Below are 25,650 nucleotides of genomic sequence, written 5' to 3'. Positions count from 1 at the left end.
CTTAAAAACTTTGTGTACAATAATAAGAAACGGACACTCTGATTAAGAGTATACATGTGTCTGGATCCAAACATACATGGTGACTCGGCATTTCCCCGAGGCCATGCATATCATCAACATGCCTCTGAAGGTCTACGAGACTGTTCAGAGAAATGATATCGTGTATATAATTAATTGTACATGGTACTTAGGGTAATTTGATCCCAATGTAGTTGGGTGTCTAATGAGTAGTCACAAAGGTATTATTGTTGGTTTCACAAAGATATTGAAAAGAGATTTTAGAGTAAGCGATATTCACCAGCTTTGTGCTGACGTATTTTCCCACCCATGTTACAAGGAAACAAGAAAGTTTAGAACAGACAAGCAATAAGGAATAGAAGATTGAAGTTATAGTCATTAGATGCTATCAGGTGGCTCAGATATTTTATTTCAAAATATTATAAAAGAGTTATGTTTATAAAGAAATGTATTTGAAATATCAAACGGGTATTTAAACCCGAGATTTTAATAAGTTTTCAATATAAATATTTTAAAGACTTCCGCTATAAACCACAACTCTGATATATTTACAAAACAGGTACCAACTTGTGGTCACACGCCTAGGCCCTAAGTGAGGGTGTGACATTTTGTCGTGCCATGACATTTCCTTAGCAGTGTGTCTTGAGGCATATAAACTAAGCCTGCTTGTGATTGGAAAGTAACGCAAGACTTTGACCGGCTTCTTCTTCCCCTTACTATTTTCTTCGTAACGACTAGTGCTACAAACCGGGAAATTTTGTCACTCTGAATATTCTTTCCAAAATAATGCACAATCATGTTTACAAACATGGATAGATTCGTATCCCAGTCCAAGAGTAAGCAAATACTTTTTTGCCTCATAATGATTCTTTGGCAAGTTTTCATCCTTGAAAGCTCGGCTAAATAAATTTAGAATCATATCCATTGACACATTTGTCATTTTACATGTTACCTTCACGTTCATCAACTCTAGTAAAAAGCCTAGTACAGAAAAATCATCACACCCCGGGTATAAAGGCTTCTCCATATCAACAAATAACTTCTCCACATGTGGGTTGTTACGTATATCAGCACTGTCCTTGAAGTTTTCAGCTTCGGTTTCGCCGCTTGTGTGAAAAGCATCATGAAGTAACTCATCAACACCATCATTTGATTCGTTTTCACTTTCATCACACTCACTGTTTGTTTCATTTGTTTCGTAACCCGGTAGATGTTCACCGTGATATATCTATACATTGTATGATGGTTCAAAACCATTGAGTATGATATGGGTTGAAACATCTTCTGGATCATGTCTTCTTGCATTTACACATTTTTTACATGGACAATGTATCCGACCTTCACTATCAGCAAATCTTTAACCCCACTCTGCAAAAGCTATCGCTCCTTTAATGAACCTTTGATCTACCTTATTAGTGATTTTAGTCCAGCTCTTATCCAAACTCATTGTGAAATCCTGGTTAAAAACAAACATAAATAAACCATTTATTAAAATTAAATCACTGTAAATCAATAAACGTGCAGGGCTGCTAACAATGACATAAATAACAAACATGCAGGGCTGCTAATATTTTAAAATTTTAGCTGTTGATACAAGTATTCAAGCTGCAAACGTTTACATTGATATAGTAGTATTTTTGGAATCTACAAAGCCTTGGAAAGAATTTGTTTGAAAATGAAATTACAGGCTTGGTTTCACTTTAAGTTACAAATTTGGTACAAAAGTGTAGACCAAAGTTTTATGAATAATTGGAAAAAGTCATCTGTGATTTATTATAACATACAGTACTGTGCGGTTTTGGCTAAAACCAAACTGTAATTCAAAACTTCGGTTTTTGGAGTTTTTGAAACCGTTTGATTTCGGTTTTTCTGTTTCGTTTTTTCGGTTATTGTTTTGGTTTCGGTTCGGTTTCGGTTTGCTTAGTTTTTGCCAGTTGAGCTTGAAAATTTTAGGCCGAAAAACAAGTTGGCAAAAAATAATGATTTTAGGTATAAACAATTTTGTTAATGGCGAAAAATATTGGAGTTACACATTTTGTTAAGTTCTTATAAATTACTTAATATAAATTATAAATAAACAAATATTTAGGAATTCGGTTCGGTTTTTCTGGTTTTTTTACATGCAAAACCTAAACCGAATTGTTAGTGCGGTTTTTACAAAAAAACATAAAACCAAACCGTCGGTTTTTGTTTCGGTTCGGGTTTTTCGGTTTGAATTTTTTGGTTTTTTTGGTTTCAGATCGGTTTTTTCAGGTTCTTGCACACCCCTAACTTCTACCAAAAAATTGGCTACTGAATATCATGAAAAATCTACTCAAATACCCGAATTAACCCGTACCCGCTAGACCTGATCTCATCCATATCCCTATAAGCCCGTAACCGAATAAACCCGTACAAGATTAATATCTATACGTGTATGACTCGATGCATATTTTGACTAAGTTTGATTTCATACATTTACAATTAAACATCATGTGCAAATTGACATGAAAAGCATGCGAGTATATGATAAAGAATAAAGAATTAAAACATCAAAACAGAGAAATAGAAACTTGTACCTGGTTCTGAAATCGTCTGAGTTGAACGATAAGGTGCGTTGGTGCCGGAGAGAACAAGGTAGCCGAATCCAATTAGGTTTTGCGCCAGAGAGAACGACTTTGTTTAAGTCAAAGAATGGTGTCTGTTCATATTAATTATATAGCATAGATACATACATACATACATATATTAGACCTTTAATTCATTACCTAAGATAACTATCGTTCCATAATGTATATTATATTATGAGTTGATAGTTTTGTTTCAAATTTGTAATTTGTAATATGGGTTTTTAAAAAATGTTACATAGGTATATGATGCATTAAAACTTACATCAAATAATATGGCTCATGCTAGAACAATGAATTTTTATAAGTGTGTGACCAATCGAATACCATGTATAAAGTTATTTAAAATTCTTTACTATTTTGAATAATGAGAGACGGGTTAAACGATTTCGTAAGATTCAGTGTTTTTATTGACATTAAACTTTACAATGAAGTCACTTTTCATGATTTAATTATTTATAGTATACGGGTTAAACTCAGTTTATTGAGTTCAAGTCATGGCACCTACAAATTGTTTTTTCCAAAGCATCTTACTCTAAATTTCGTCTCAAATAGTTCACGATTCCCGGCTCAATACGCTTTGATACAAAACCGCCATGTTCAACCGAAGGTGGGTCAAAAAGTGTAAATCGAACCTGTTTCTAAGCTTGATGGGTTGAACTGGTATGACCGTCCGGTCAAGTCCTGGTTTTAAAACACTAATCAAAATTTTGGATAAGGGTTAGTACGACTTAAGATGGGTAAATCGGATCAGTTATGGCGATCTGATATGACTAATTACAATATATATCTCTACATTACAAATGTCTATTTAGTTTATTTGTATTCCTTTCGTACATAATACCTAGTAATTTGGCATAATTATAATAGTTCTTTAGAGTTTAAAGTGTCGTTCACATTGACTCGTAGCGACAATGTTGTAGATTCGCTAGGCATGAGTCGGACTGTGAAGGACAAGCGATTAATATTAATTAGTGACTAGTCAGTGAGGTACCTCTAAGTGATTTTTTTTAAGGTGAAATTTATAAGAAAACCAAAAGGAATAGTTGCAAGCCGAAAAGAACGACTAGAGATAAGTTGGTGATTAATTTGTAGCATACGCACGACTTTTACAACCATACTCATATATAGATAGTTATATCTAATTTAACCAAACAATTAAATTAATACACGAACAATTCATTCAATATAACTAATTTTTCAAAGAGAACAGCCGGCACACTTGCAAGAAAAATCCAGAGAAATCATGTTCATAAAACCCTCTGCTGTGACTCCCCTGTCTGTGCGACAAAGTTTTGGCGGAGACTCATTCAGTTAATCCGTATTTTGCAGATTAAGGTACCAATGGAACAATTTTTCTATGTATTAATATGTAATATGCTATGATGTATATATATTTTATTAATTGACTATCAATTTTCTTGTAATACGATGTTGATGTTGATATTTATGTTAGTAATAATGGTCCTTACAAGAACGAGGTCTGAAGACGATTCTCGAGCACGTACAAATCACTCGGGGGTCGAGGGAAGTGCATCTGCTGTAAGGCCACGCCCAAACCGCAGACGGAACGTAATTCGCCCAACACCATAGCTATCGGTAAAATTTCAGTTATTATAAGTTTTATAAACTTAATTTATTAAAAATTTGAATTTAATAAGTCAGTGTAGTATAAAAATTTAATATGAAAGTGGTTTGATTTGTGCTACTGGTTCATTATACATATTTTTATGCTACTAGTTTGGTTACCAAGTGGGGGTTATTTGGGTTTGTTTATTGGTTCTCGGGTTAATCAGGTGTCAAAAATATTATATTAACATCGAACATCGGCCTGAATTTTTTTATTCGGTTTGTTAGGTTCGCGTTCTGGTATAATCGGATGGGGTTAACCGGGTATTTTGGTTGCATTCCTACTCTCCACTTCATTACTAAATCCAGTTTGTTTTGCTGAATTTTTGTTCGTTAGTGAATCCAATTTTGTACATAATCATTACTTAACTTACACTACTAGTTTGTTTGGTATTAGATAACTAAATTGTTCATAACAATAAGAGTCGTGTGTTTTTTTTTCCTTTCTTTTATCATGTAATGAAATGAAAATGAACTCCTTTTATGGTTTTCTTTCAGTTTTTCTTCTTTACACCTGGTTTTTAGCATAACATCTTCTATGCTAACTTAATTATCTTTCTATCGTTTATCCATTACATGCAGAAGAACTTGCTGATACAGAACAATCTGTTGAGCCACCAAACAGGCGCGGTCCAAGTTTAAACCTTAGTGTTACAAGGAATTTACAGAATATGCCTGAGGGCTCAAAAATTCCATTGACAATGGCCAAGGGTACAAAAGCCTTTGTTGGGAACTCAGCAACACCCTTTGCGACTAAGTGTGGAATCATTATTCGCAATTTTTGTCCAATGAACTATCATACTTGGGATTCGGTACCAGAGGATGCGAAAACTCTTATGTATGAGAAATTAGGAGTAAGTTGTACATATTTTTCCATTTTAGATATTGAGATGCTATTATGATGTTGCATTTTCATTTTTATCATTAACAATATATTCAATATAGGGTAAATTCGAGTTGTTGTGGACAAATGAGACTTTTGTGGGATATGTGGATGCTCGGCTACAAGCCCATTGGAAGCGTGCTCGAGGTGTTTTAAGTCGGCATTGGAAGGATAATGGAGGAAAAACCAATCCAGAATTAGCTAGATTGAAAATGAAACCTCATTGTCGGGAAGAATCTTGGAAGAATGTGTGATTATTGGGAGCTAGAAAAAACTCGGGTATGCTATTTTTTAACGAATCAAAAATCATATTCATTAATTATTTTCTTAGTATTCATGTTCTAAAATGCATGTTAACTTCTGTTTTTGTAGAAATATAGTGATCAAATGGAGGCCAATAGAGGAAAACAAGTTAATATAAGCAAAGGGGGCTCTCGATCGATAGCTAATCATACATTCCAAATAGTAAGATTTTGACTTTTCGAATTATAATGCAATTTTATGTATATAGTATATTTTTCTTCATTTTTATATTTATTATGATGACAGACAAATCCCGAGACTCAGATTCCACCTAGCCCATTAGAACTATATCACAAGCTGCATTACAATGGCGCGAAATAAGGATTGCTAAATGATGAGTCATGTGTCGAATATGTAAGTATATCCTTGTTAAAAGCTTTTAAATTATTAATTATATTATGTTAAATTTTGGTTTTGGGCTGGTACTTATTTAAATGTTGTTCTCGTACCTTATGTTCTCGTACCTTATATTATGCTAGGAAAACATTATCCAACATAAACAGATGACAGCGGATAAATTAAATTCTGAGGGAACTACCATTACTATTGCTATGGAACACAAACTTGAGAAAGAAGCCATAAAAGCTATTTTTGGCAGGAAGAAAACAATACAATCAGCGTGGGACGTTGGTGTTGGGCCTGTGGTGAGGAAAAAAGATAGTTGGATGAAATCAGTAGCTGGATCATCTCAGCGAGAATCAAGTGAGAAAGAAGAGCTGAGAAATAAGGTTATTGAACTCGAGGAGAAACAGAAACAAGATAAGTAGAAATATGAAAAAATGTTCGAGTTTATGAGCGCAAAGTTTTCAGACTTTGAGAGCACAATAGCCACTGAAGCGAGTGATGAAGATGATCGCAATGACAACACTATCTAGAAAAAGGAGTTTAGACATTTGTTTCTTTTTTATTTTCTCTAATACTTACAACATTAGAATTGATTGAATTGTTTTTTCTTATTGGTTAATGTTATGATATTAATGCTTGGAGATATTTTGATTTTGAGAAAGCAATAAACAAATTTATGAATGATATTATTATAAATAAAACTACAAGCCTAATATTATATAATTTAATTAGATCTGTTTTTCCATCCTTAAGGGATCGGTTCGGGATATTAGATGCTGAATATAAATGTTATCGGAGACTGATTATTGGATTCTAAAAGCTCATATTGGGAACTAAAATAACATACTATCTTAGATTAATTTTTTAGTCCCTAAAAGTAGACTATTAATGACTGCAATCGAGTGGTATCGGGGACTAGTTCTCAGTCTTTAAAGCATTGTATTGTAGACTGGAAGTAGAGTATTAGAGATTGATTTTTCAGTCCTAGATAACAATTTTAGACTGATTATCATACTCTACATGTACATACTAGGGACTAAAATAAAACACTATCTGAGATTAATTTTCAGTCTCGAAAAATTGAAATTTTAGCGTCTAAATCAGAGTGCATTATAGACTAATTTTCGGTCTTCAAAGCATTGTATCGGAGACTAATTTGATATGGATTCACGCACATAACATAATGTATTAGGGACAGTATAGTCTCGTTTAAAGGGCTGATTTCCAGTCCCTAAAATTAAACATTTGGGACTAAAATATCATAATATTCGAGACTAATTTGTAGTCGTTGAAGATATGTTTTGGGGACTAAAAGGACGTGGTAACAAGGGGAACATTGAGGACTGAATTTGTATGTTTCGGGGACTAACTATTAGTCTTTGTTAGTGCTACGCAATAGAGACTGATTTTTAGTCACTAAAACCACTATTTAGGACTAGGTATCCGTTACTGGTTGGGGACTGGTAAATCAGTCCCCGATACCTATCAGTTACTGATTGTGGAGTATCCGAGACTAATTTTTTAGTCCTAAATAACAATCTTTTTTGTAGTGCATGTGGAAAGGTGCACGTTGGCGAGTGCAAGTGGGGTACTGGTTCGGATGTGTGTCACAAATGTGGAAAGGCTCATGATGGAGAGTGCAGGCTTGGGTCAAATGCCTACTATAAGTGTGGGAAGATGGGGCACTATGCTAACAAATGCAATGCAAAATCCGCATGTTATAAGTGCGGTAAGACGGGTCATTTTGCAAGGGAATGCACTGAGGGTGAAGCTGGAGGAAGTGGGTAGAAGGATACTGAACAAGCTAGGCCAAAGACTAGGGCCTACATGCTGACTCAGGAACAAGCCAGACAGATTCCTGATGTTGTGACAGGTACGTTCTAGTACATGGTATTTCTGCTTCGGTATTGTTCGATTCGGGTGCGAATAGAAGTTTTGTAGCTACGACATTTAGTAAGTTAGCAAAGATGAAATGTTTTCGTGTGCCTGAAACTTTTAAAGTAGAAACCGCGAGTGAGACCTCGGTTAGAACATTGAGAATGGTTAAGGACTGTAAGATAGAATTAGAGGGACATGAGTTCCCTATTACTTTGTATGTTATGACCTTAGGAGGGTTCGATGTGGTTTTGGGAATGGATTAGTTGTCCAAGTATGAAGCTCAGATAGTGTGTAAGAGTAGGATAATAAGGTTAAAGTCCTTGGATGGTAATGCGGTGACGGTTTATGGTGATAAGGAAACTTTCGGGCTTAATGTCATTTCGATGATAAAGGCCGAGGGTTTGTTAAGGCGAGGGTGCGGTGCTTACCTGGCGTATGTTGTCAACGCTACGGCGGAGATGAAAGAAATGAAGGATGTTCCTATCGTGTGCGACTACCTAGAAGTATTCCCTAAGAATTTTCCGGGGTTGCCACCACAACGGGAGATAGAATACTAGATAGATTTAATACCAAGAGCCAAGCCCATCGCGAAAGCACCTTATTATCTAGCGCCGTCCGAGATGAAAGACCTGATGTACCAACTGCAAAAACTCCTCGACAAGGGTTTTATAAGGCCGAGTGATTCCCTGTGGGGCACACCAGTGTTGTTTGTGAAGAAGAAGGATGGAAGTATGAGAATGTGCATAGACTATCGCACGTTGAACAAGCTTACGGTAAAGAATAGATATCATTTTCCAAGGATTGATGATCTGTTTGACCAACTGCAAGGTTCAAGTTGGTTCTCACGAATAGATCTCAAATCAGGCTACCATCCACTGAAAGTGAAGGAGGCAGACATCCCTAAAACAGCGTTTTGGACACGGTATGGACACTACGAGTTCCTCGTGATGTCATTCGGTCTAACGAATGCTCCCGTAACGTTAATGAACATGATGAACAGGGTGTGTCTGCCGATGTTGGATAAGTCAGTGATCGTCTTCATTGATGATATATTGATCTATTTAAACAACGAGTCGGATCATGCAGAGCATCTAAGAGAGGTATTGGAGACTCTGAAGAAAGAAAAGTTGTATGCTAAGTTTTCGAAGTGTGCTTTCTGGTTACGAGAAGTGCAATTCCTAGGTCACGTGATTAATCCTGAAGAAATTACCATGGACCCAACTATGATTGAGGCGATAACAAATTTGAATGCTCCGCAGAACCCGACCGATATACGAAGCTTTTTAGGGTTGGCTGGCTATTATAGGAGATTCATCGAAGGCTTCTCCAAGATAGCTACACCGCTGACCGGTATGACCCAAAATCGGTAGTATTCAGTTGGGGTAAGTTTAAAGAGGAAGCTTTTGAGGAACTAAAGAGAAGACTCACGCAAGCTCCAATCCTTGCTTTACCCGATGGTGACAAGGATCTGGTTGTTTGTACCGATGTTTCGCATCGTGGGTTAGGTTTCGTGTTAATGCAACGGGGAAAAGTGATAGCTTATGCGTCTAGACAGTTGAAAGTCCATGAGAGTACTTATCCAACGCATGACTTAGAGCTAGCATCAGTAGTGCATGCTCTCAAGATATGGAGACATTATATGTATGGTACTAAGTGTACTATTTACACGGATCATAAAAGTTTAAAGTACTTCTTTGAGCATAAAGAATTGAACATGAGGCAGAGAAGGTGGCTAGAATTGATAAATGATTACGACTGTGATATTAAGTACTAACCTAGTAAAGCTAACGTGGTCGCCGATGCGCTAAGCCATAAGAATGAAGAAGTCATTGCAACAGTGAAGTTATACCAATTGATTATGAATTCAAGTCTTTTTGAAGAAGTCATCAAAGTGCAGTTAGAGGTGCTGGTGGATGAAGGGCTAGTGAAGAAGGAAAGGATTTTCGGTCAGCAGGACGAGTTGATGGAAAACACACATGGTGTTAAGACTAGATTTGACCGTATGTGGATTCCACATCATGGAGGTCTTAGAGGTCGAATCTTAGATGAAGCTCATAAGTCAAGGTATTCGATCCATCCAGGATCCAATAAGATGTACTATGACTTGAAAAGAGACTATTGGTGGCCGGGTATGAAGAATCATGTGGTAGATTATGTCAGTAAGTGCTTAACTTGTTTACAAGTCAAAGTCGAACATCAGAAGCCTTATGGAAAGATGCAACCTTTAGAGATCCCTGAATGGAAATGGGAACACATCACCATGGATTTTATAACTAAGCTACCTCGTACAGCTAAGCATCATGATACCATTTGGGTGATAGTAGATCGTTTGACCAAAAGTGCTCACTTTCTGCCTATACGAGAGGCCATCTCGTCAGAAACATTAGCAAGTTTGTTCATCAAAGAGGTTGTGACTAAGCATGGAGTGCCACTTTCGATTGTATCTGATAGAGATACTCGTTTTACTTCGAGGTTTTGGAAGAAGTTCCATGAAGATATGGGAACGAGAATGAACATCAGTACGGCGTATCATCTTCAAACAGATGGATAGTCTGAAAGGACGATCCAAACCCTTGAGGATATGCTACGTGCTTGTGTTTTAGACTTTGGAGGAAGTTGGGATGATCATCTGCATCTGGCAGAGTTCTCCTATAACAGCAGCTACCATTCAAGTATTGGTATGCCACCATTTGAGATGCTTTACGGTAGACAATATAGAACCCTGATATGTTGGGGAGAGATTGATCAGAAAGAGATGGGAAGTTTAGAAGTTGTTCAAGAAACCTCGACAAGGTTCGATCAGATCACGGCAAGAATGAAAGCTGCTCAAGACCGACAGAAGTCGTATGCTGATAAGCGTCGACGACCAATTGAGTTTAACATTGGTGACAATGTGATGCTCAAGGTCTCACCTTATAAAGGAATTATCCGTTTTAGGAAAAGAGGGAAGCTGAGTCCGAGGTACATTGGACTGTTTAAGATTGTGGATCGTGTAGGTGAAGTGGCTTACAAGCTAGATTTACCCGAGGAGTTAGAAGGAATTCATTCAACCTTTCATGTTTCTCATCTGAGGAAATGTCTAGTTGATGACACGTCTCATGTGCCATTGGTGGATATTGAGGTTGATGAACAGCTGAACTACATTGAACAGCCTGTAGAGATAGTGGACCGCAAGGAAAAGCAACTTCGTCACAAGGTTATACCCTTAATGAAAGTGATATGGAATCATCGCAAGGTATCGGACGCCACTTTGGAAGTTGAGGAAGATATGTGTACGTTCTACCCGAATTTGTTTATGTAATAGTTAGGTTTCGGGGACGAAACCTCTTTAAGGAGGGAAGACAATCCCTTTTTCTCGTTTCGCATAATAAAATAAAATATGAGTTATTATGAGTGGGGCTTGTTTTGAGTTAATTAGTATGGGTATTGGACTTGGGTTAATAAGGAAGGGAGAAAGACCATGGGCTTAAGCCCATGACCCATGATATATAAACCTTAATTTACCCATATCCATCAATTTTCCACTCATTCCATACACCATCAAAAACACACACTTAAGCTCTCTTTCATCTCTCTCTTTATCTAACCAAAACCAAGGAGAAGAATCGATTCCCGACCCAAGGTAATGATAATATGATACTGTATGGATCCAAACCCGCTAAATCTAGTCGCGAAACGACGAACCAACAAATTAAACCGTTAAAGTCACGAGATCCGGATGGAATCGGGTATAAACCGATCAAAAGATTAGCTTAGGGGTCACCCTAGCTCAAATCTGGATCAAACGGCACGAAAAACGGTGAAAACAGTGGAAAACGAGTGAGATCTCGCTTTTCCGGCGAGATCCCGGTTTTCCGGCGATGACGGTGCCTGAAAACAGCGTACGAGGTTAAGGATGTCAGAGAATGTTTCTGACTATCTCTGACCAAACCCTAATTCGTTAACAGAAGAATAATGAATTAACAGTAATTCGTTATGCCCCTTCGTTAAAGTAACGTATAAGCTTTAATTCGTTAAACCAGTCATTAAGAAATTCGTTAATGGAGATATAACGAAAGAACCCTCATTCGTTAGAAGGTTCATTCGTTACAGAAGGGTCATTCGTTATATATGCCAATTCGTTATAACGGTCAGTTCATTATAAAGGCCTGTTCGTTATAAAAGACCTGTTCGTTATAGGATCCCCATTCGTTAAAGAACCGAATAACGAATTAGAATTTGAGAACTGGATAATGAATTAGACTATGAAGGAATGACAGAAAGGTCCCTGGACTTAGTATAAAATGGATTAATTATAAATAAGCCCTCGAACTTTATGAGTTAGCAAATAAAATAATAAATTTTAATTCTAATGAAAAAAAATGTGTTAGGACAGTTAATGGAAATAAAATTTTTCCAAGATGACCTGGCAATTTGACCCCAGCCAGGGGCTCTGCCCCTTGGACCCTGCTAGGGGTTTGCCGCTCCTAGAACCCCGCTACCAGGGGCGTTACCCCCGGACCCCCGTTCGTTGAGGGTTATAACTAAACTAAAAATACAATATGGATAGTGATAGTTAATTGATACGTGTAATTGTTACGTAGTTAGTCGCGCACCGCTAAAGAAAGGGATAACCATTAACGGTGAACGTAACCGAATTCAGGTGAGTTTCTGGCCCCATTCTTTGGTATATTTTCGGGACTGTGTGCATACTCGATGTGGTTTGTTAATACACTTACCTTAAGTGGTAAGTGTATGCTTTATATGTTTTATGTATGAATGAATGCTTGTCGGTGTGTGAATGATCTTCGGATATTGCATGTACTGCCAGGCAATGGTTTGATGATGTGATTGTTGTATATAATGAATGAATGATGTATGTACGTATGAAACTTATAATTATATATAAAGAAAGGTATGGCATGATAATAGGTAAGAAAGAGATACCGTGCCCTAATAATACCCGAGGATGGAGGGTCCCGCCCCTAATAATATCCGAGGATGGAGGGTACCGGACCCTAATAATATCCGAGGTATGTAGGGCGTAATCCTCTTTATAATGTAAGGTTAGTTATGAATGCATATGGAAGAATAATGAACTGGTTAAGTATGCAATGCGTACCTTCGGGCAAGTACATGTGTATGAAAAGTAAGTTAATTGATTAACTAGAACTAACTTAACGTAGCTGACTGTTAGTATGCACGCAAGTGAGTAGGATGATGCAGCTCGCTTGATGAGGACACATGGCATCGAGTTGAAGACACTGGCATCTCAAGGAAATGTTATGATGTTTTAAAGACTATGTTTTATGTTTAAATGAATATGAATGTTTGATAAGACAAGATTTGGAAGTCATGTAATATATTTTGTTTGAAGTTTTTATATTCCGTGAAAGTTTTAATTAACTCTGATATTTAGAACTCTGTTTATGAGTAAATCCAACGTCCACAGTAGGGCACCGAAATCGGGTCCTTTCACCTTGTAACACTTTAATTCGTTTAAACTTATTAATATTTTTTAGTTTCTAATTATTTTGGTTTCCAAATCATTTAAATAGTTCAATGGTATTTGGGTATGTGGTAACTATCCTCGGTTCATTTTCGAGTCAAGGACCGAACCAAAACCAAACTTTTGTTTAAATACTTTATTATTAACATGTTGTATGTAAGAATTGAGTATTATCATTTCTAAGTTTATTTTAATAGTTCAATGGTATTGGGTATGTGGTAACCATCCTCGGTCTCATACCGAGTCAAGGACCGAACCAAAACTGAACTCTTGTTTAACTTTTTATTTAATTGTTTTAAAACAAGTTGTATGTAAGATTTAAGTGTTTAAGTTATTTTATTTACATTTTTGTATTTGTTATTATAATATGGATTTTTTGGACCCAAACTTGGTCACATACCAAGTCTTGAACCAACCAAACCAAACAAACCTAACTAAACCGAGTTCACTCACTTAAAACACACTAGTTGTGTTTCGGGCCACCGAATCTCACATTTTCTTTTTTAAGATCTTTTACAAACTAATTATAAATGTTTTCTTAAAGTACTTGGTATGTAGGATCTAACTTGATCTTATAACAAGCTTGGACCAATAAAACCGAACACCCGCTTAACATTGGTGTTTGGAGTTTCTCCTTAATAGAACTTCTAACATTAGTTAAGTTTCTGTTTTAAATAATTTATCTCATGATATTTATCACTTTGGAATGTCGGGTTCGGACTTGAAAATTTATCAAGGCCCGAACCGACTAAACCGAACACTTGTTAAAATCCCGTGTTGGTATTTATCTAACAAGAGGTCGTGCACTATTGCATTAAACCATTCCCCACATATTTACTTAATAAAGGTTAAGTAAAACTTATGGATAAAAACACCAAGACTCGATTTTGGGATAACTTCTTTTCAAAACCGTCACTTTAATTACATAAGTTTTACACTTTACACCCCCAAAATTTGTTTGTATATTTTTAATTTTCCTTTTACTATACTTTAATTTTTCTCAATAGATCCTACTAACTTAAAGATATTTTTAACCTAGGACTCGTACATTAACTCTTTAGTTTTTCCCGAAGTTTTCTCTTGAACAAATTCTTCACCAAAGTCACCTATTATAAATGAGTAATCTCACCCCCCCCCCCCTTTACGCTTTTATACTTTTGGGGGTGGCATGCGTACCATATTCAAACCCACATGTTTTATGACCTCATTACTAAACCCAAAATTCAACATTTTGTGTTCATATGAATATTTGCTCTATCTTTGTTTATGCCTCAAATTGATTACGTGCACGAGTGTTTATTTTTATGTTGTTTTTTTGCCTCAATAAGTATGATCATACGCACCCCTAACTACTTTAGCCTTGTACTAGAAGAATAGGGCCTCATTCTCCGAGTATTTTGGTTGTTACCAAATAGAAAGGAGCCACTATTATTACTTTACATTTACAATGGTTGTTGTATTATTCTATTTACACATGTGAATTGTGATTTTTGCCTCATTATATACATATATCAAAAAACTAGTGTATTGCTCACCAACATTCGTGTTGATCAAATATATTTATATGCATGCTACATGTTTACTTTTAGGTTGCTTGTGAAGATTGAAGACTCATCACTTAGATTATACCTTTATGATATTTTAATGAATTTAGTGTTGATTCAATTGTTTGTATTTTATCATGAACAAGTTGTATTTGTGATCATTGAATGAAATAAACCAGTTGAGTAAATATTGTTACTTTAGTAGTGTCATAGTGTTCTTGAGCAATCCGTTGCACCTTGACATGTTACGCCGCCTTTGGTCGGGGTGTGACAAGAAGTCTGCAGGTGGTCATAGGTCTCGGGAAATTCCAAACACATCGGAATAAAGTACATAACTTTTGTAAATTATAATTCAATAACTTGTAAAGATGATAATTGATTAGCACTCCAGTGAAGAGAGCAGGACTGATTTTGAAGAAAAGAGAAAAAATCATTAGTGGGATAGGAGAATGTTTGAATGGTCTTTAGTTTCAGGAAGGGCCTCTTTGGTAGGATGACCTGCTATAACGCTGATGTTTTTGTCGTGACAACTTTCACACTTGCGTGGGTCGGGAAAACTTTCATTTCATTGATCAATTAATGTCAAAATGCAGGGTGTTCCACTACTATGATGAAAATTTTAACATGATTTACCAACGTACCATGACGATTTGACTAGTTAAATGGACGAACGAAGAAGTTATGGATTTTGCGTTAAGCGATGGTCTATTTTTGCATCATTTGGAGTTCTTGAAACTTAGTTAGGAATTTTTAGAACAAATTGTTTTTATCATGTTGTAGTTATATTATTTTTAAATAAAATAATTTTTCTTTAACCGGTGCTTTACAATATTATTTTGAGTTTTTTCCTAAAATGGTGTGTTGGCGGGGGAAAATAATTACCAAAATAGTGTACATGGAATAAAATTTATCATAATGGTGTTATTACGTAAATAAGAAAATTGTTAAGCACCAAAGAAAAATTATTTCATTAATACTATTTTGGTAATTATTTTCATCGCCAACAACACCCTTTAGGAAAAACTTTTCCCAAAGGAAAATATAGGAATTATATATATCTATACATACACTAAATCAGATACCAATAATTGTAAATTGTAAGCAACATTCGTAACTAAGGAGGTTTGGTTCGATATCATAGGGGTGGTTTGAGGAGATCAAGGCTTGGTTACTTTGTGACCAAGCTATCTATCTTTTTATTTAAGTTATTTGTATATGGAAAACGAATCGTTCAGATATAGAATCTGATTATGTTTCTATTATCTAGTTTTATTTTTCAATAAGTTTTGTTTTTCCTATATTAGGATTATGTATTTTATTTCCATTGCGTTGAATTTTTTGTTGGTCGATTAATAAAGGAAAAAAGGTGTTTGAGTTAAGCAAACTTGTTCTTGTTTGGTATTAATTATTGATCCACTTGTGATAATTTAACAAGTGGTATCAGAGCCAGGTTCACCGGAAACTTTCGTCCGTTCTTGTTTCTTTTAATCGAAGTTCAGCCCTTGAGATTAGTCTCTTGATTGTTTGCTTTTTTTAAGAAATTTATTTGGTTGTGGATTAAAAGAATCAGTTGGTGAAAAAGAAGCTTGCAACAGACCCGTTAGTAATGGCAGAATTCCAAGGACTTGGTGTCGTGAAGAAGTTGAACAACCTGAATTACAACTCGTGGTCTACTTGTATGAGTTTGTATCTACAAGGTTCGGATCTTTGGGAGGTTGTCAATGGTGAAATCACAGTGGAACCAAGGATAGATACTAATGGGGCGATACACAAGTGGAGAGTAAAAACCGGAAGAGCCATGTTCATCCTGAAGACTACGGTGGAGGATGAATTGCTTAAACATATCTGAGATCTTGCAACACCCAAGTTAGCATGGGACACGATTGGTTCTTTGTTCTCTAAAAGAAACGATTCCAAACGTCAACTCCTAGAGAACGAACCCGTATATGTAAGTCAAAAGATCAAACTATTCCACAATACTTTCATAAGGTTAAGTCGTTGTGTAGGGAGATTGCAGAATTAGATCCCGATGCCCATATTGGTAACGATAGGATGAAGCGGATTATAGTTCATGGCCTAAACCCTGAACTTAGAAGCTATGTTGCAGCCATCCAAGAATGGCCCGTTCAACCACCTGTCACACCCCGACTTAGGGCCTAGGCGTGTGACCAATAGTTGGTACATGTTTTGTAAATAAATCAGAGTTGCGGGTTACATTTTAGCGGAAGTCTTTAGTTAAATATTATTATATTGAAAACTTATTAAAACTAGGGTTTAAATACCCATTTGATAGTTCAAATACATTTCTTTATAAAACATAACTCTTTATAATATTTTGAAATAAAATATCTGAGTCATCAGATAGCATCTAATGACTATAACTCCAATCTTCTATTCCTTCTTGTTTGTCTGTTCTAACCTTTCTTATTTTCCTTTAAAATGGTTAGAAAATACGTCAGCACACAGCTGGTGAATGACGCTGACTCTAAAAATATCTTTTCAATACCTTTGTGAAACCAACAATAATACCTTTGTGAAACCAACAATAATACCTTTGTGACTACTCATTAGGCACCCAACTAAATTGGGATCAAATTACCCTAAGTACCATGTACAATTAATTATATACACAATATCATTTCTCTGAACAATCCCGTAGACCTTCAGAGGCAAGTTGATGATATGCATGGCAACGGGGAAATGCCGAGTCACCATGTATGTTTGGATCCATACACATGTATACTCTTAATCAGAGTGTCCGTTTCTTATTATTGTACACAAAGTTTTAAGGATTCGTAAATCCTATATAAACATTCTGACTCAATATAAAAGGTTTGGGGCGTATTCACCTTTTCTGTTTATAATCAGTTTCTGATACTGATTCCTGTTTTCTGTTCTCTTCTTCTTGTTTTGTTACCTCGGACCTATAGTACGAGAATAACATTTGTATAAATAACTAGATCATCGATCTAGCTTTAGACCTTTAGTCTATTTTGGTATAACTTCAACCTTGATAAAATCATTTGTTTACATAAAACATTTGGACCTTTAGTCCTCTTCTTTATTTTATCAATTATATGCTACGTTTCTTCTTCAGGAAGAAACGTCTATACTGAGTTTCTTCTTCAAGAAGAAACATTATTTAACTAAACTTTTTAAATATTATATCTCTTAATATTTAAAGAAATACTATTTTAACTATAACCTTTGCATAAGAAAAGTTATATTATTCTTAATCGTAATCAAGGTTCGGGCTATACCCCCGACTATGGTCTAAGCCATTTATAATAAAATAATAACTTAGGCAGAACCCCTACCTTGCACGGTATTCGGAGTTAGATGTTCCTAAGTTCATACGGGCAGCACTTCTACTCTATATGCACGTTTATCGAAGCATTCTTGATCCACCTTCCTTGGCACGCAAATCAAGGCGATATCCAGGGTTGCCGATTCATGCACGTACTTCGAGACGGGATTTCGGGTTACTTTTGGGTGGCACGCACTTCGAGGAAAACACTGGGTATTTGGCACAGATTATGAGGTGATATTTGTCGGGTCGGTGGCATGCAAAACGGTGTTCGTCACGTAAAATGAGGCAGAGAGAGAAAGTTGTTAGAGAGAGAGTATGGGAGGTGTGTGTGCAAATCATCTGTAGCCTCCCCTATTTATAGCTGATTTTGGGTCCCGTCGCGGTACGCGATGGGCCCCTTCTTCAACAGCGTTGCATACCGCGACGCCTAGCTTTCTGAGATCTCGCCACATGTCGCCACGTGGCCTGACACGTCTGCCACGTGTCGCCACGTGGTCTGACACGTCTGCCACATGTCCTGCCCTGCTGCCACGTGTCACCAGAGTGTGACACATGTCCCTGAGTCATCACGGGTCATCGCGTTACGCGATGCCCGTCTTCTTGGACTCGTCGCGTATCGCGGTGGGTCCTTGAATATTATTTTGATCCCTCAACTTTTCTAAGTTGTCAAATTTTGATCGAAATTTTGGGGATGTTACATCCTCCCCACCTTGGAATGAATCTCATCCTCGAGATTCGTTGGTTTTAAGAGTGAATGGTTCTTGTTTTTGATTGTTTATTAGATTCTATCTAATCTTGTCCTTGTTGTTATAATCTGTATGTAGAGTGCATATTTATTTGTTACAATTATACTCTCTACAATTACTAAGGTTTTATTTCTTCTAGCGAATGACTAATTTCTTAATCTTGCTATCTTTCTTGATCTTTTTGCTAGCCTCCATTTCTTTTTCTTCCACTTCCATTTCCTTCAATGTTTCTTCATTTTGAATGCAAGCAAGGTAAGGATCTTGAGTTACCGGAAAATTAAAATATTCTTGTCCGTGAGGATATTCTTCCGGATAAATCATAACTTCTTTTTCCTTTGGCATCATTGGTTTCTTGGATCTACTTGATCCTGCTCCATATATGTTTTGATATGGATTTATCTGAACTAGTGGAATGTCAGAATCAAATGAATCTGAATCTTCCTCCATTGTTGTTTGGTATGAGTTTTCATCGCTAGATATAGGAATTGGGAGAAAAGACGTTTCCATAAATCCTTTTCCTTTACCAGATCAAGGCTGACATGATCCTTGGCTAGTTTGACAATCGGATATCTGCGCGAGGTTAGATTTAGGGATAGGGAGACGCTCCTATCTTATTTATTTTCTTTATATCTTATCTGTATCAGTTTCGAATAATTTCTTGATACTTTTCAACTAAGTATATAATTTTTATTCGAATAAGTATTTTGTATAATAAGTTTTCCAAAACTTATCCTTAATCAAAGCCTAGGTATAATCAAATACCTAATTCGCTAAGATTGATGGCTCTGATATTTTTATTTCAAAATATTATAAAGAGTTATGTTTTATATAGAAATGTATTTGAACTATCAAATGGGTATTTAAACCCTAGTTTTTAATAAGTTTTCAATATAACAATATTTAACTAAAGACTTCCGCTAAAATGAAACCCGCAACTCTGATTTATTTACAAAATAGGTACCAACTATTGGTCACACGCCTAGGCCCTAAGTCGGGGTGTGACACCACCTCTGGTTGAATTCGAAAATCTGTTAGCAGCCCAAGAAGCACTAGCCACTCAGATGGCTGGAGTATCTGTTACTGAACAAGTAAAGAAGGAAGAATCTGCTTTTTTGTAGATCATGGAAAAGGGAAGTTTCGATATAACAAAGGTAATAAAGGGCACACCGATCGGAACAAGAAACCTTGACACCAAAAATCAGACAAAGACAACAATAACACCGAGTCGAGCAACAAGAAAAGTTAAAGTAAAAAAGTTCCCATATAACTGTTATAATTGTGGTCAACGGGTCATATGGCTAAAGATTGTCCGTCTAAAAGGGCTGAAGAAGGATATGAAGTTGTAGCACATGAAGAATAACCGTGGGATGCCGAAGGGTACTATGCCAGGGACGAAACTGTCTTTGCAATGTCGGCTATAACCGAGTCAGAAACAACTGAGATAGAAGAATGGATAGTTGATTCTGGATGTTCGAATCACATGACCAGGGAAAAGGTAAGGTTAACAAATCCGGTAAAGTTTGAGGGAAACTGGCTCGTGGTTATTGCCGATAATTTGAGAAATGAGATTTCTCATATTGGAGAAGTTCGTTTTCATTCAAGCAAGCAAAAAGAAATTGTCCTTGATGATGTATACCATGTACCAGGTATGAAGAAAAATCTGTTATCAGTTCCATAGATTACAACTTCAAGTTGGTACGTTTTATTCGGACCCGATGATGTAAAAGTGTTCGATGAGTTCGAGACAAAGTCAAAGGCTGTTCCACATGGAAGAAAATCCGAGACCATCTATGTGTTGTCAGCGGGAACGGCGTATGTGGAAAAAACAAGATCAAACCAAAGCATTGATCTATGGCATCAACGTGTAGGCCACGTCTGTTATGATAAACTAGAACTAATGATTAAGAAAGATCTAGTGAGCGGAATACCGAAGCTTGAAGTTCATAAAGACGTCGTATGTGATGGGTGTTAATTTGGCAAGTCAAAACAGCAACCGTTTGAGCCATTTCAGTACCGGTCAAATAGACCATTGGAACTTGTACACACCGATGTGTTCGGTCCAGTAAAGCAAGCCTCACTATCTGGTAAAACGTTTATGATAACGTTTATTGATGACTTTTCTAGGTACCTATGGGTCGACTTTATGAAGGAAAAGTCTAAAGCATTTAGTAGATTCAAAGACTTTAAAACCGAGGCTGAAAGAGAAATAAATTGTACTCTGGAATGTCTTCGATCGGATAACGGTGGATAGTACACCTAGAAAGAGTTCAATGATTATCTGAGAAACAATAGAGTGAGGCGGCAGTTAACGTGCTATAACACTCCCCAACAAAACAGAGTGTCGGAGCGGAAGAATCGGACCCTAACAGAGTTATCAGCTAGTATGATAAATGGTAAAAATGTACCCGGGAGGTTTTGGGCATAATCAATGAAGACAACAGCCTATGTGAGTAATCAGTTGCGTCAACAAGATCTGAAGTTCATGTCACAGTTTGAAAAATTATTTAAGGTTAGACCGAATGTGACTTACTTTCGTGTCTTTGGATGTGTTTGTTACGTCTTTATACCTGCACATCATAGGGCAAAGATGGAAAAAGAATGCAGTGAGAGGCATTTTTTCGGGTATGATAATGAAAAGAAAGATTGGAGATTTTGTGATCCAATCACCGGGAAGTGTTATATATCTCGAAACGTAATTTTTTATTAGGCTTCAGCCTGGTGGCCATCCAATCATGAAGCACTTCCTGACACACCATCATTAAAAACAAAAGTAGACAATCAGGTCAACTTGACCCCTTGATGACATCTAACCCGAAACGGAAGAAGTTCGGATAACCGAAAATGATGTAAGATCGAGTAGAAACAGCCCGTGGAAGACTGGTGTTAGCCATGAAGATCAGCAAACTGGTAATAATAGTGGGGCAGAAAGTTCAGGGGTTAGACGATCTGAACAAGTAAAGAAGCCTAACCCTATATATGCAAACGTGGCCATGGTTGTGGAAAAAGAAGAGCCTGAGCCTGAGACATTTGAACACACAAAAGATGTGAGTAAGTGGCAGATTGCTATGAAGGAAGAGATTGATGCACTACTCAAAAATCAAACATGGGAACTCGTTCCTAAGCCAAGTGATGTCTAAATGGTTTCGTGTAAGTGACGTAGAGGTTGTGCTATAATAGAAAACAAGTATTTATGAAGCTTAAATACCTATAACTAGTACGGGTAAGTAAGGTTGTCTCCACAAGGAATCAGTGGAATGTGCAAGTAAAGTTCATAATTCTTAATTAATTAACTAAGATGGACAGACGATGTCAAGCAATTTAGAAAAGTTGATTTATAAAAACACATGATTATAACTTAACGGTTGTAAAAAAATATGATAAAGTGATTCACTTCATGTTCAGGTAACGTGATGACCGACTAATCACATATTCATAGAGATTAATTGCGCAGTAATTACTAAACCTAACAGTTGGGTTGTGAGGACAAACGATACCCTAACCGAATTGTTGACATAAGTAAACCCCGGTTTACCCAATTACCAGTTTAATATATGAAAACCAATTATAATCAATGACTAATGATTACTATGCCAGGTTGAAGGTAGTCTTCATGGAAACATTGTATGCTATGTTTGAGTTTTCCTAAGCAACCCACCGTCTGTTTGGATCCCAGGAGCTCAATGAGGGTGCCCAGAGGCAAAGAGAATATGTGGAAAAGGAAATCCACAAATTCTTTTGGTGCTTAGCAAATAACACCCTTGAGCCTTTTCTGTCAACAAGAAGCTTCAGACTCATTTTTGTGGAAGCCATTGATGAGTTTTCATCTTCTGTGACTTTTTTGTGTTTGGGAAGACTTTGAACTTCTTGTTTCCCTTTTAGGAGGCATAATGTCTAGATTCAGGCGATTTCGTAATTAAATTCAATTAAAAGTTAAATTTATAAAGAGGGGCTTTTGTTATTAAAGTATAATCATTCATTTCGAAAAAAATTAAAGTATAATCATGTATAGAAACAGATTAGTTTTACTATAATTAATATAAATGATACATAAATACAAAAATTGTCATTTATCTTTACCCCAAATTTCACTAGCTGTTTTTTATCTTTTAATTTGATAATTTTTTGTCCTTTATGTTTCAGAATCCTATACCGTTTGTCCTTTGACACTAACTCTGTTAATTTCTTCGTTAAGTTAGGTCATGTGCTGCTCACGTGAGGGCAATACCGTCATTTCACCTATATAAACAAAATAAATGAAAATAAAAAAGAAAAGACAAAATTAAACACCTAGAGATGACCTGCGAGAAACATAAAAACAAAGGCAGGTGAAACCAATGTTTTCATACTCGGACCGGAAATCGACCCGGACAACTTAGAGGGCCACAGGTCGGACCGACCCAGGAGGTCGGACCGGTCATTGACCCGGATGGCATCATAAATAATATATATATATATTTATTTATTTATTTATAATGCAATTAATGTTGATAGACTGTTTAATTTTCATTGAAAATTTAAAAGATCAATTATGTAAAGTAAAGATAGATACGAACTAAAGAAGTTATGAGTATTATTTCTTAACAAAATAAATTATTATTAAACCAAAATGAAGACATTTCAATCATCACACACACGTTTTCTCTCTCTCTCTACAATACTTTTCTCTCCTAACCCTAAATGTTATCTTCTACTTTCCAAAGGTTCTAACCCTAAAGAAACAACAGCCGCCATGAAACCAGTGGCTCGCATCCACCATTGTTCACCACATTTTGATGATAATAACCTTAGATCTGACATTATTATAACTTGAAACGTCTTCTTTTCTTCCACCTTTTCTTCCATTGTTCACAGATCTAGGCATCTTTTACTTTCATTCCTGTGGATGATGATAAGAAGATGGGATCAATCCGAGATCTAGGGTTTTAGATTTGATGTTTTTAACTGAAAACTCAAAAAAAAAAAAGCTAAGAAAATTCGTTTTACCGGTTAACCCGGCGGTTGACCGGGTCCGGTCCGACCGCCACCCGTCAGAACCGTCTGGGTTTTGAGAAAATGGGTTAATATTGAAGATCAGACTCGTAAATTCATTGTCTTTCTTGATTCAAATCAGAAAGAACTTCATTCGCTATTGAAGCCATGCCTGAGCTGTTAGCTTATTAGCATCCCTCTTCTGCGTTAGGAATTGTCCGAAAAGGTTCGATTGAATCCCATGCTTTCATGGTCCCTATATCTTCCCCGGCACTGGCCGACACGTAGGTCTATTTCGCGCTTTCCTAGGTGCGCATCTCCATCTACTAAAAGTAAGGGTGGCTGTCGTAGATAAATAGGGTTATACGTAACCAGAGCAAGAACCAATGCTACAACATAACTAAAGTTGTATGTGGCGACCCCTATAGGCGTAACTGACAGGTTCTGTTTTATCTACCCTTCTGAGTCAGCCCGTACTCCAAAAAAGCAGAGGTGAGGTCCGGAGAATGGGACGGATCTACCTGGCCAAGGTGCCAATGTCAAATGCTTATTCGAAGTGTTGGAATATGCTCTACCTACAGTACCTAACTAGTCTTTCTTTTCGGTAAGTAATAATACATTGACCGATGGAGGAAAACCCCTGAAGTAAACATAAAGAAGGGGTTTTCTTGTAATAAGTTCGACAGATTCCCACGCGTTACTGAGGTGAACAGCTTAGCTTACTAAAAAGCATCAGTTAACTGGATTAGCTGGCATAATGCAACAACGAAAGAATAGAAAGCCTAAGATGTGCCTGTACGTGGAGAGGAAGAATAAACTTTAGGAATCCCTAGAAGATTCCATGACCTGTCTTTGCTTCAGTAAAATAGGTTGTGTTGGATCCGATCTGTCCAAGACACATATTTGAGTTGATATGGCAAGTACGTTATGATCCAAGTTGGGTCATACCCAATAACAAGCTAGACAAACACCACGGTGTTTATTACTAGATATGATCTAACTAATAAATATCAACACTTATAATATTTGGAAAAATGGTTTTCTAAATATTTGCACTTGTGTGATAAATAATTTTTATGGATAATTTATATTTTGAGAGATGTTATTTATTTGGATAAATAACATATATGTATAAAAGGAAAAATATAAACAAAATGGGTTTTTGGGTTTTTGGGGGAAAAGCCCCAAAGGGGTCGGCCCTCCTCCTCTCTCTCTCCTCTTTGTATTATTCCCATAACATGCAAAGCCTATGGTTGGCAGATAGGAATTCTAGGAGAATTCACAATCACACTTTCTCTCTTACATACAAAGTCTCTCTTCCTTCTCTCTCTTTTCGGCTGAAATCAAGTGGAAGAACAAGAGGATCAAGTAAGTGAAAAATCCTAGCAAATTGGGTGTTTGTTGATTAGCTTGTAAGGGTATACTAGCTTGAGGTTTTCCTCCATTGGAGACTTGCCTTTCTCAATATCATCCCTTTCAATTTCTGGAAATTTAAAGGTATGTAATCTAACACCCTATGGTTGTTTTGATAGCATGGTATATCGTATATGAATCCTGGATTGAGTTTTAACATAAAACGGGTTTTATGTGTATTGGTAAAAAAGATTTAAAACTAATTATTTCCGCTACGTTTCACATATAAAGGCTTTATATGTTCTTGATAATCTTGTGAAAACCCAACAATGGCATCAAGATCCGCTTATACAATTACATGCTTCAAAATGGGATCTAAAGTATTCGGGTTTCATGGTATTTTTTTACCCCTTGGTTTTTCAAGATTGTCAGACACATGCATGTGGAAATCTTGAAAAATTAGTCATTTGGATGACAAAACTTTGTTTGGACAAAACTGGATTTTTCAGCTTTGGCCGAGAACCCATGGTTGTAAACCATGGTTCTCGGTCTGGCCGAAAACACCAAATGACCCCGTTT

General features: G+C 36.5%; 1 long non-coding RNA gene across 3 annotated transcripts; it reads left to right on the top strand.

Moving 5' to 3' along the window:
- The first annotated feature begins 3,887 nt into the window (after window positions 1–3,887).
- LOC143549963 (uncharacterized) lies at window positions 3,888–5,798 on the top strand. 3 transcript variants are annotated; one of them, XR_013138239.1, is made up of 4 exons: window positions 3,888–3,962; window positions 4,081–4,223; window positions 4,836–5,601; window positions 5,686–5,798. It is a non-coding gene; the product is annotated as an uncharacterized LOC143549963 (long non-coding RNA). The 3 variants fall into 3 exon arrangements; XR_013138241.1 differs by lacking the exons at window positions 3,888–3,962; window positions 4,081–4,223 and having other exon boundaries at window positions 4,391–5,107; window positions 5,199–5,601; XR_013138240.1 differs by lacking the exons at window positions 3,888–3,962; window positions 4,081–4,223 and having other exon boundaries at window positions 4,391–5,415; window positions 5,509–5,601.
- Window positions 5,799–25,650: the final 19,852 nt, after the last annotated feature.

This window comes from Bidens hawaiensis, unplaced genomic scaffold (assembly GCF_021521415.1).
Source record: "Bidens hawaiensis isolate Kalapana, Puna unplaced genomic scaffold, B.hawaiensis_p1.1 tig00000978_1, whole genome shotgun sequence".
Classification (NCBI taxonomy): domain Eukaryota; kingdom Viridiplantae; phylum Streptophyta; class Magnoliopsida; order Asterales; family Asteraceae; genus Bidens; species Bidens hawaiensis.
Note: the sequence above shows the minus strand (reverse complement) of the source record. Positions and strands in the feature narration are given on the sequence as shown.